The 12,135-nt window shown below is 37.1% G+C and overlaps 2 pseudogenes; both read right to left on the reverse strand.

The window, feature by feature from the left end:
- The window catches only part of LOC104994721, a 54,963-nt pseudogene that overhangs the window by 15,859 nt on the left and 26,969 nt on the right, over positions 1-12,135 (reverse strand).
- Positions 3,932-4,860, reverse strand: LOC104994720 (annotated as a pseudogene).

Consider the following 12,135-nt stretch of genomic DNA (forward strand, 5'->3'; position numbering starts at 1 on the left):
AAAGGACATCTTTTTTTGTGTTAGTTCTAGAAGATCTGTAGATCATCATAGAACCTTTCTACTTCAGCTTCTTTAGCATTAGTGGTTGGGGCATAGACTTGGATTACTGTGATATTGAATGGTTTGCCTTGGAAACAAACAGAGATCATTCTGTCATTTTTGAGACTACACTCAAGTATTGTAGTTTGGACTCTTTTATTGACTATTAGAGTTACTCCATTGCTTCTGAGGAATTTTTGCCTAAAGTAGTAGATACAATGGTCATCTAAATTAAATTCCCCCATTCTGATCCATTTTAGTTCACTGATTGCTATAATGTTGATGTTCACTCTTGCCATCTCCTGTTTGACTACTTCCAATTTACCTTGATTCTTGGACCTAACATTCCAGGTTCCTATGCAATATTGTTCTTTACAGCATGGGTCTTTACTTCCATCACTAGTCACATCTACACCTGGGTGTTGATTTCACTTTAGTTCAGCCTCCTCTTTCTTTCCGGAGTTATTTCTCCACTCTTATGCAGTAGCATATTGGGCACCTACTGACCTGGGAGTTCAACATGCTACTAAAGTGAAAGAAATGAAGTTCAAAGATGAGAAATGTCTGTAACAGAAGTGAGAATTAGATAACATCTATGAACTAGGGATTTTTGTGAATTTGTGGAAGGCATAAAGTAAAATATTTGTGAATGCACTAAAGGATAAGTCCTAACAGAGGAATCTATAGACCAGACATATAATAGAGAAGCCTACACAGGATTTCTGAGCTTCTGAGAGGACCCTAACTGTCTGTTCCATACTCACCCAATCTAAAGTAAGTCTTGAGAAGTAACAGACTTTGTTCGTATGGCCATAGTGTAACATCAGACTGCTGATTCAAAGGAAGGTCAATTAGAGAACCAGACCATTGTGATGGCAGAAGATAGTAGCTTTTGTATTATCAATCTAGTTTGGGGATTGTAATAATGAATGAAAAAGTAAAATCAAGACAGCTCGCATTAAACATCAGTACACTGAGACTGTTATACAACAACAAAATTTTTTTAATTATAGATATACACAATAGCATAGATTTTCTTAGGAAAAACCTAAAAGCAGCTAAATTATGATCCATTTCTATTCTCTTTCCAAGGACTTGGGAATATCCCTCATGGGAACAAAAAAAGGGCAGATCACCCAGTCTAGCCTTGTGAAGCGGACCTTCAAATGATAGGATAATTATATTTTTTAATGCTTGTATATTTTAAACAAATGTTTAAACCAAACAGATGTTTAAACCAAGCATCCAACTGAATAGCTTCTCCTTGATATATGCTGTAGTCTATTCCAGGAGCAAATCATAATGATAAAAAGAACAAGAATATAGGTAACTTTAGGTGTATAATGCTTAAAATTATCATTAAAGAACCTTAAGAATGTGAGTTGTATGCTGTAGCCATCTAAGCCCCAATGTCTCCTGGGCTCATTGCAAGATTAAAAATGAGTGATATATTCTTACTGCACTCTATGTATTTGTGCTCTCAGATTCAGCTCAATTTTATAAATATTTCAGAGATACTTATTCAAGACCTCATGTGTGTAAGCTGCAGTGTTGCAAAGTTAGCTCATTACTCCAAAAGATAGAGACTAAGACATGTGCTGTTGCTGCTGCTAAGTCGCTTCAGTCCTGTCCGACTCAGTGCAACCCCATAGATGGCAGCCCACCAGGCTCCCCCATCCCTGGAATTCTCCAGGCAAGAACACTGGAGTGGGTTGCCACTTCCTTCTCCAATGCATGAAAGTGAAAGGTGAAAGGGAAGTCGCTCAGTAGTGTCCGACTCTTAGCAACCCCATGGACTGCAGCCCACCAGGCTCCTCCGTCGTCCATGGGATTTTCCAGGCAAGAGTACTGGAATGGGGTGCCATTACCTTCTAATTTATATTAAAAAAAAAGATGCTTGTGGTCCCCAAATAAGTATTATATTGGGTTGGCTAAAAAGTTTGTGAGGGTTTTTCTCTAAGGTGTTATTGAAAAACCCACACAAACTTTTTGGCCAACCAACAGAAGATCAAATGTGACCTAAGAAATATGAATGAACTTACTAAACATTGCTATCTTCTTCAGTATAATGTGGAAATGCATTATGAATGCTGTAATATATGAGAAAAGCTTTGGATTAAGGACACCATTTGAGTTGTAAATAAAGATGAATGTATTGTCAATAAACAGTGTATATTCTCTGTGGACAGACTTGTATTAGCAAATGCATGTAGCTGTGTAACTTCAGGGTGTTTGGAAAGCTTTTTGAAACTCTTTGGGTATAAGACAAGGTCCATTAGGAGAATTGTGGGGTCAGTGACTTCTGAGTTAAACCAAGATATTATTTGAAAGGACCATATAATAGATGGTGGGAAAATCAGGCAACAATCAGGAGGATAGAAATGGAGGTTGAGGTAGAGATAGAAAGATATGCAATAGTGATAGAGTAAGTTAGAAAGATGTAATACAGGGGGGTGTGGACATAGATACAGATGTCTATGAATGTATGTATATGTATTTCATGTAATCTGGACATACACATGAACAAATAAATATATGCATGACTACATCTACAGAGCTAAATACAAATACTGTATTTGTACAGTATCTGTCAGCAATGTCAATCCTGTAAAAGTTATTGAAAAGGGATATGATTTAATCATAGTTCTGTCTATGAAGTATAACCTGGCAACTATGTTTAGGACTTTTAAGTACCAACATGATAAAAGGAAAGTTTTGCAAAAGACAGAGGCAGATAGCTTGTAGAATAAGGTCCTCAGTGCATCAGTAAGTAGGTGTACAGAATTTCAGTGTTGTAAAAGGAAAGGCAGGAGTGGACCCAAAGATAGGTCTCTCATTGTACTTAGAGTATAGAGTGAGATGAAAACTAATGTTAAAGGACTTGAGGACACAAAAATATCCAAAATCTTGCTCATTTTTTTGTCTTTTCCAGCCACCCACTAGGCACTATGGCATTATATCAAGTTAACGTTATTTGAACTTTTGTAATATGCATTCAAAATCATGTAAACACTGCATGCCAGAAAGACTTATATATTACTGATTTATTTTAAAAGTTTCCCTTTAAAAAATCTAGCAAGATTTTTTGACCATTTCCTTCCTATTGTGCCACTTTTCTTCTTTAAGCCCATCCCAATTAAATTCTGCAGTCTCATCTAGCTTTCTAATTAGTGAAGGTTTTCAGATTATCCTACAAAATACAGGGACAACTGGGAAGTGACATCATAGACAGTGAGAGCCAATTCCCTCTTTTTGTTGCTCATGGACAATGACTGGGCTAAGAGCATCCTCTTAACATTTGACTCTCCCTTCACTGTCTTAACTTGCTTCTCATTTTTCTTCATTGCTTTTCCCATTTCTTTTTATTTCTCTCTGGTATATGACTGTTGAATCCCCATGGTGATGGGGAAATTCACCATGTCCCAAATAAAGTGGACTGAAAGACCTTTTGGTCTGCAGCAGAATTCTTGTGATTTACACCATTTGATTCAAACACATTGCATACATTGTGGATTTATATGCAGTTGAGTCTCCAGGCTGTGCAGCTATATTACTATCAAAGACAACAGAGTCAAATCCTATTAGAGGAACATTATTATTTCAGTGCCTAATCATTTTATAAATCTACATTATAAAATACACAAGTATGTAAAATATTTTGTTTCCTGCTTCAATTATTCTAATGTGACATGAAAATTGTTGAAACTTCCTTATGTTTTTGAACAGTATACATGAATATCTTAAGGAGTATGTTAGTGCTAACAACTTAAGTCAAAACACTAATTATAACTGTAAAAAACCTTGAACCCTAACCCAATCTGTACCACATATAATCTGCACAATTTTGTGACTATCAGTAAAAAAAAAAAAAGAACTGATAATAGTATGAGATCTAAATATTTCTCTTTAATACTTTTGCCAGTGAATCTATGACTTTCTTATTTCTCAGGCTGTAGATGATTGGATTTAACAAGGGAATTATGACAGTGTAAAATAGAGAATCCATCATATCTTGATCATCTGCCTGTGTGGATCCAGGGCGCACATACATGAAGAGAAGAGTCCCATAGTATAAAGAGACAGATAGGAGGTGGGCTCCACAGGTGGAGAAGGCCTTTCTTATGCCTTGTACAGACTTATTTTTCAAAACCGTATGTAGAACAAATGTATAAGAGACAAGAACAGTCATAATGCTGCACACTTGTATTGACCCAGATGAAATAAATACCATTAGGACATTAATTGAAGGGTCAATACAAGAAATCCTAAACAATGGCATGATGTCACAGTAAAAGTGATGTATTATGTTAGACTTACAGAAGGTTAGCCTGAACAAAGCACCTACATGAATCATGGGATGAATAAGCCCTGCTACAAATGATGAGACTAACAGCTGGATGCATAGTTTGTTGGTCATAATCACTGGATACAGTAATGGTTTGCATATGGCCACATAGCGATCATATGCCATTGTTGCAGCAGAAAGCATTCCGTGGTTCCACCAAATGCAAAGGAAAGAAATTGTAACATGCATTCAGAGAGAGAGATCATTTTACTCCTGGCAAAAAAATTGACTAGCATTTTGGGGGTCACTGTGGATGATATCCAAGAATCCACAAAAGCTAAACTCCCAAGGAATAAGTACATGGGGATGTGAAGATGAGGGTCATTGTAGATAAGATAGATTAGTCCAAGGTTTCCCACAGTGGTGATGAGGTATATCACCAAGAACAACAAGAACAGGGGGATTTGCCACTCCAATTGATGGGGAAGTCCAGTGAGAACAAACACTGACAGCAGTGTTGCATTTTTAGGATCCATGCTCCCTGAAATGAAATGCAGTAAATGTAAGATATAAGTAGATGTAAATGACCCCATGGACTGTATCCCCCCAGGCTTTTTCATAGGGATTCTCCAGGTAAGAATACTGGAGTGGGTTGCCATGCCCACCTCCAGGGCACCTTCCCAACTCAGGGATCGAACCTAGGTCTCCCACATTGCCGGTGGATTCTTTACTCTCTGAGCCCCCAGGGAAGCCCAAGTAGATGTAAGCTTTATAAAAAGAGTATTGGAAGAAAGTAGTTGAAACAAAGTCATACACTTATCAGAGTGCCTTAAATGTATTTAGTACTAGCATGCCCACTCCAGTATTCTTACTTGGGTAATCCCCCAGAGGAGCCTGGCAGGCTACAGTCCATGGGGTCACAAAGTGTTGGACGCAACATAGCAACTAAACAACAACAAATAGCAATGGAAACTAATTTTGGAAATTGGTGTAGTGGAAAATGCATTTATTGCATTAAAAATGTGGGAGAATGAAAGGATATAGAAAAAAGAAAAAGACTGTAAACATTAGCTAAATTTATGGAGATAACTGAATGTGTGAGGGACATTCTGTCTAGGATATGGATGAGATTCCAGGGAAAAGAAATTTGAACTATTACAAAATAATTTGGATGTCATGTGAAAGATCTTGAACTTTGTCAGACAGAAGGCATACACTTGGAATTTTTAATACAAGGAGCCACATTATATTTTTTAAAATAAATATTTGGTAGTGTAGAAAAACTCTGTAGGGGAGGGAAATGTGTCAGGAATACTAATTAGGGAGCTGATACTCTTATTGAATTGTTCTCAAATCAGAATACACATCAAAATTGGTGAAATATTTGTACAAAATACAGATTATGCAGTATTATTGTAAACGTATGTTCAAGAGGGCAAGAATGAAGCTCAACAATCTGCATTGCAAAAATTCTCTCCAGTTGATTCAAATTCATGTGAAGCTCTGGTCTCTCTGGTCTAATTTACTACTAGCAAACCATTCCGTATTCTTGTTTGGGAAATCCCACAGAGGAACCTGGCAGGCTATAGTCCATGGGGTCACCCGTGATGAGGAGGGAAAAAAAGATAGAAATAAATCAGAATGTAGAGTCACTAAGACTCAGTAACTTAGATGTGAAGGAGATGGTCAGTGAAGGAGAAAGGAGACAGAGTTGGATAGATGGTCATCACAAATTGAATTTGAGAATTCAGATGTTTGGGCCACTTTGTGGAGAAAGCATCTTCTGAATATCCAGGTGGGATAGCTTACTAGTATGTTTGTTAGCACTGAATATAAACAATGACTTTGGAGTATTTGGATAACTGAAGGCACACTTATGAATGACCTAACCATTAGAAAGTGTGCATAAGGACAAAAGAGGAGGATATAGAAAAGAAAATCGGCAAATTTTATTAAAGAAGTTTTGAAATAGATACATATCATTTTAGATAGCTGAAAATGATCCTCTTTTCTACTACATGAGTCTTGGTATCAGGCAAAGGCTACCACTTACTCTAGAAGTCAAAGGAGCCAGAAACACTTGTCCATCCCCCTGCAACTAGAGTAAGGGGACTTGATCTAGATTTGAATAGTCAAACGTACTAACACTGGATTTGTAACATCGAGCATGGAGCAAAGGGACAGGACAAAATGAATTTGGGTTGCAAAGTCAGCCAAGGCAGCCATATCAAGACCCTAGGAAATGCTTCTTGCATCTGCACCAGCTGCATTGTCAGTGTGAGCTTTGGCTTCTACAATTCAGCAGCTGCGATAGGAGCTCCTACTGAGCAAGTGTGGAGATTTGATTTGGGCTACTGTCTCACTGTATTGTTTTCTTCTGTTCCTGCCCATTTATCAGCAGATTCCTCTAATCTCCCTGGAATTTCTATGTAATAGTCAATTTCCATTCAGCTAACTAGTTTTCTGTTACAAACAAGTGCCCTAGCTTTAGCCAAAGAGAGATAAGGGAGAGACCAAAAAGATACACTGAGCAGAGTAATCAGAGAAGCGGAAGGAAGAACTGGAGAGTTGAGTGTTGTAAACATGAAGAGAAAAAAGACACAAGGACATAATGAAGTGCAACACTGATTGGCAAAATGAATGCCCCCCTAGAACAGGAGGTGAACAATCATTGAATCTGGGAAATGAGAGATTTTTAGTGTCTTTAGTGAGAGGAGTTCCCAATTTATGATAGAGTTGAGGCCAGAGAATAGTGAGAAATGAACGGGAAGCATCGCACATAACATGAAGAGAATGTTTTTGAGTACACCAAGAAAAAAATGGATAACAATTATAATTTTTCTACTTCCTATAGATAAAAGTTATTTTTTTTTCCTGTAGAGTATTTAAATACATATTTTCTAAAGTGTTTTGACACAGGTTTTGTTGACCTTCCCTGGTGGCTCAGATGGTAAAGAATCTGCCTGAAGTGCAGTAAACCCAGGTTCAATCCCTGAGTTGGGAACATCCCCTGGAGAAGGGAATGGCAACCCACTCCAGTATTCTTGCCTGGAAAATTCCATGGACAGAGGAGCCTGGTGGTCTACAGTCCGTGGGATTGCAAAGAGTCAGACATGACTGAGGGACTAACATTTTCACTTTCTTTCACATTTTCTGAAGAGAGGAAGGCACCAAGATGAGAATGAGGGTAGAAGTAGAAAGGAGCAATTGGGTGAGTTATTTAAAAAAATAAGTCAAGAAATATAAAAAGCATAACAGAGACATGGATAGAAAACTGTAGGAAAGACAAGACAATGAAGACAGGTAGTATCAGATAAACACCAAGAAGGAAATATGGGGAAAATTTGCAGGTAAATATTTGTCTTAATCCTGGTTTTCATTAAATGTCAACACTGGGAATCCTTCTGTATTCTTTTTTTCAAAATTCAAAGATTATCTTCCTAGGGAATTTGTGTATGACACAGAGAATTTAATTTTAAAGTTTACCTTAGAAACTTTGACTGTTTTTAAATATATTAGCATTGCTGGAAAGTTCTTTCCATAATTAATTAAAAATTGATTTATGTGTTTTATTAGAGTGATTAGAGCTGATTTTCTCTAGAAATCCTGCTGTATTTATTTGAGAGCACTTTCTTCTCCATTAGTTTTTCTAGTAAAATAAAATTGAGCCAAAGACTGGAGCCTAATTCAAGTAATATAAATAACCAATGCCAGTAATTCTAGTTGTCAAATGTATTTAATTTGGAATAGGCTCCGTTCCTTGCCATTCCAAATTAAAGGATAATTGAAAATGCTCAAATTCAATAAGTGTGTGGGTCTTTATCATAGGGGAACATTTTATGCATATTTCTTATAATATATATTAAAATACTGAATAAAAGTATTCTCAGAAGTAGGTGAGAGAATAGAGAAATTAATATGTAAGTGACTTACCTTAAAAGCTCAGTCAGCAACTGTGATTAATTAAGAAGAATGAAACTTTTAATCAGAATACCCAGAAAAATTTCTTATGTAGGAAACATGTGACCTATATTTAAAGCCAGTTTAAATTCTTTAAGATTCTAGTTCACCAAAACTTATGAAGTCTTTATAGTTATGTTAGAAAGATAATGAATTATCATTGAGGGACAATTCAGTCATACAGTTATTTTGCTTATCTAGATTTAGTCACAAAAATATGATATATAGATATTTCATATTGTTAATTTTTTTCACCTGCCTTTTTGACATCTAGTAAGTCAATCTAAAATTATAGATTTTACAGTATTCTGCCTGTTTTACCTAAGAATGTTATGCCTTATAGAAGTTATTTCTCTTTTACCCATATCTTGTAAGAAATTGTGGCAATCCTTTCAAAGAGGTAGGCTTTTTAAGTAGAAAATAATGCAACATCACTGGAATGATAATGACACAGGCCACAATTCCAATTCCTCGCACATTCATTTCCCAAGGTCAGGAAAATTTTGTTTATGTAAATTAGCTTTGAACAGAAGAGTCAACCAATTATATGAAAGGGTTCTTTTTAAACTGAAGAGGAAAGAATGAAGCACTAAAATTTCCTAATATCATGCATCGATTCCCTTTAGGACAAAACTAAGTTGTTCCTCTGGGCATTATAGATTTGAACCTGTAGGGAAAGTCCAGGTTGTTCCACAGGGCATTACAGACTCTAAAATCATAAACATCAAGTCATTGTAGACAATTCTAGTTTTAACAACTGAAATTGTATTTTATATCACTACCTTCCACAACAGATGACACTTCTGGCATGTTTATGCAAACTTCAATTCATCCACAAATTTTGATGCTCTGAGTGCTTTGATTAGCGTGGTCTTTTCTGAGCTGATTATACATGAATTCAATGAGGACAAAATTCTAGACTCCCTTTAGGAGCCAACTACAAGAAAGTTGTCCTCTTCGTGGAAACTATAGCTCACATTCCAGACCTGCAAAGAACTCCCCACTCTACATTGAAATTTTTGGAGAAAAATTTTACTAGACATAGGTCAGGGGAAAGAGCAAAGATAAAACAAAACAAAGGATCACAGTGGGAGGTGGCCTAGATCAGTGCTTCTCCAACTTTAATCCTTGTGAACCTCCTGGTGATTTTCTGAAAATGCATATTCTGTTTCAACAGGTCAGGGCTGGGTCCTGAGGGTCTTCATTTCTACCAAGGTGATGCCTCTAGACGTTTAGCATCCTCAGGGTTTTCCATCATCAGCAGGCCTAGCTTATCAGAGAACAAGATCACTAGTGAAGTTGGGGGTGGGGGTGGGGGGGATGGGAAAAAAAGGCAGATGGAGCTGACATGCAAAGGAGGGAAGCAAAGAGGAGCCAGAATGGACATGGCAGGCCAGCATGGGTTGAATCACAGCATGAGAGACTAGGCTGGGGACTTTTATCTTTCTCTCAAAGGAAAACTATTGAGGGATTTTGAACAGGGTGGTCACATGTTCAGATTTGCCTCTAATTATTAACAGAGTACTTGGCATACAGAATTCATTTACAAAAATAACATTATTTATGTCAAAAGAGCATAATATGAAAATAGTAATATTGTACTTTGATATCTGACGAGCAGAAAAATGTTTAACCTCGACTTGGGACATGACTGGCAGCTAGGGGAAAAAAGAAGCATATATTTTGGTAGATTCATTAATCGATTATAGTATTTCTTAGAATTGTGCCAGTGAAACCTTAAAAAGAGGTGAAAAAGCATAGATAAAGGAGAAGTCACTGTGAGAACTCAGCAGTGTGAGAGGATGGAGTGAGCAGTATAATGTGCATTGGTAGCCTCAACCTAACCCACACCTGACTTAAGCACACTGCCCTCTTCAATTTCATGTAATTACCTTTAAACTCTTTTGTTGCCTAATTATTAGTACAAAAGTCTGTATTGCTACTTCCAATAGGAATAGTCTTTTCAATTTTAGTTATTCTAATAGTTGGGTCATGGTATCTCATTGTGGTCTTCAGTTACATATCCCCAAGTACAGTGGCATGGAGCGTGTTTTTGTGTTCTTATTTAACATATATACATTTAGTTTAGTGACCTGTCTGTTTAAACTTTTTGTCCTTTTTAATGGAGCTATATGTTTTCTTATTATTAGGTTTTGAGAATTTTTTTTGTATCCAGTATACAAGGCTTTATCACATACATGATTTATAAATTTTTCTCTAGGGATTTTTATTTCTTTTCCTTCTACAAGATATCCCACTGGTCCATTATGCTGACTGGACCTAGGGAGCAAGAAATAACAACTGCTTTAGACTTATTGATAGACATTTGCCTGCTAGAAGATGAGAAATAAATCCAAAAAATTTCAGGGTCCACTTAATTTCGTGAAATTCTTGAGATTCAGTTGTGTGGGTCATGTGGAATTATAATGTCATAAGGTATAGCTACATTGTTGCATCTAGCGCATCCTGCAACCAAAAAGGAGACAGAACCCTTAGTAGGCTACTATGGATTTTAGAAGGAACATTATCCTTGTTGAGTACATTAAGACAACCACTTTATCAAGGGACCAGAAAAACTGCTTGATTTGGGCATGGCTCAGAAAAGGCGAGAGATTTGTAAAAGACCTAGTCTTCTCTCCAAGCTGTGGTGCCATTTGGACCATATGATCCAGCAGAAACAGGTGCTTGAAGTGGTAGTGGAAGATAGGGATGCTCTTTGGAGCCTTTGGCAGGTCAAGATAAGTGCTAAACCTTAGGTTTGGAAGAAAGCCTTCAGATCTGTTGCAGATAAATACTCTCCATGGGAGGAAGCATAACTTCATGGCAAATAGATGTGGAATAAATGGAAACAATAATAGACTTCATTTTCTTGGGCTCCAAAATCACTGCGGATGGTGATTGCAGCCATAAAATTAGAAGATGCTTGCTCCTTAGAAGAAAAGCTATGACAAACCCAAACAATGTATCTAAAGCAGAGACATTACATTGCTGACAAAAGTCTGTATAGTAAATTTCAGTTCAGTTCAGTCACTCAGTCGTTTCTGACACTTTATGACCCCTTGGACTGCAGCAGACCAGGCTTCCCTGTCCATCACCAACTCCCAGAGCTTGCTCAAACTCATGTCCATCAAGTCAGTGATGTCATCCAACTGTCTCATACTCTGTCATCCCTTTCTCCTCCTGCCTTCAATCTTTCCCAGAATCAGAGTCCTTTCCAATGAGTCAGTTCTTCACATCAGGTGGCCAAAGTTTTGGAGTTTCAGCTTCATCATTGGTCCTTCCAATGAATATTCATGAATGATTTCCTTTAGGACTGACTGGTTGGATCTCCTTGAAGTCCAAGGGACTCTCAAGAGTCTTCTCCAACACCACAATTCAAAGGCATCAATTCTTCGGTGCTCAACTTTATGGTCGAACTCTCACATCCATATATGACTACTGGAAAAATCATAGATATGATTAGGCAGACCTTTGTTGGCAAAGTATTCTCTGCTTTTTAATATGCTGTCTAGGTTTGTCATAGCTTTTCTTCCAAGGAGCAAGTGTCTTTTAATTTCATGGCTGCAGTCATCATCTGCAGTGATTTTGGAGCCCCCCCAAAATGTAAAGTTTCTCACTGTTTCCATTGTTTCCCCATCTATTTGCCATGAAGTGATGGGACTGGATGCCATGATCTTAGCTTTTTGAATGTTGAGTTTTAAGCCAACTTTTTCACTGTGCTCATTCATTTTCTTTTCTTTTTTTTTTTTTAAGCACACAACACATGGTCATGTCTATGATTTTGCAGCCTGCCCTTTCAGTTAACATCATAGTATAAAAACTCTCTCTCTCTCTCTCTTTTTTTTTTTTTT

Source organism: Bison bison, unplaced genomic scaffold (assembly GCF_000754665.1).
Source record: "Bison bison bison isolate TAMUID 2011002044 unplaced genomic scaffold, Bison_UMD1.0 scf7180017864265, whole genome shotgun sequence".
Lineage (NCBI taxonomy): Eukaryota > Metazoa > Chordata > Mammalia > Artiodactyla > Bovidae > Bison > Bison bison.